This window comes from Hipposideros armiger, unplaced genomic scaffold, assembly GCF_001890085.2.
Source record: "Hipposideros armiger isolate ML-2016 unplaced genomic scaffold, ASM189008v1 scaffold_433, whole genome shotgun sequence".
NCBI lineage: Eukaryota > Metazoa > Chordata > Mammalia > Chiroptera > Hipposideridae > Hipposideros > Hipposideros armiger.
The window spans coordinates 968882-969800 of NW_017731783.1; positions in this window are offsets into that span (position 1 = coordinate 968882).

Below are 919 nucleotides of genomic sequence, written 5' to 3' on the forward strand. Positions count from 1 at the left end.
CAGCTAAGATGGTGAACAACAGCTCAACCTAGAGCTGGGCGCTCAACCTGGAGCTGGGCTGTCGTGAGTCGCCTGCGACGGCGTATGCTGCAGTGGGGCTGGCCTGCAGCTGGCGAGAGCTTTCAAGAGCTGCCATGAACTGCTGTGAGTGGCCGTCCAGTGGCCGGCAAGCGACTGCCTCACCCAGGAAGAGCGCAATGATAACACCAACATGGGCCAGTGAAGCGACGTCCTCCACAACTAGACTGAAGAACAAAAGATAGCAACTTGTCTGTTCCCCTTCCCCAATTCCCCAATGCTGTTCCACTCCCCCAATTCCTCAATAAAATCTTTAAAAAAATGTTTATTATAGTGGTATATAATAGAGATATAGTTGTATATTATTATTATTGTATTATTGATGTATTATGTAGAGATATATCATATATTTATATATTGTATAGAGATACAGCTGTATGTTATTGTGTTATAGTCATATTACATTGTATTATAGTTGTATATTATAGGGATACACACATGATAAAGATTAGAGAAATTGAACTCTCAAAAACTTGCATACGGACCTTAAAATAGTAAAACATTTGGAATTGCTCTTCATTTCTAGAGTAGCTAGAGTTACAGAAATGCTGTGTAGTTCTTTTACAACACAGGAAGTTTGTTACAAAGACATCATTCAAATTAAGAGTCAAACTCTAGGAACCCCTTTAAAGTGATATGGAAAAAAAAAATCAGGAAGTGTTTACTTCTTTAGCCTTGAAAGTATTTTACATAGAAATTAGGCAACTCACTGGAAAAAAAATACTAATCCAGTTCACTTCAGCTGTGAATGTCTTGTACGAATCCTTGAAAATTCCACATGTTTGCAGCACGACATTCTCTCTTGCTAAAAGTATCCATCTGCCTGTATAAAGGTATACAT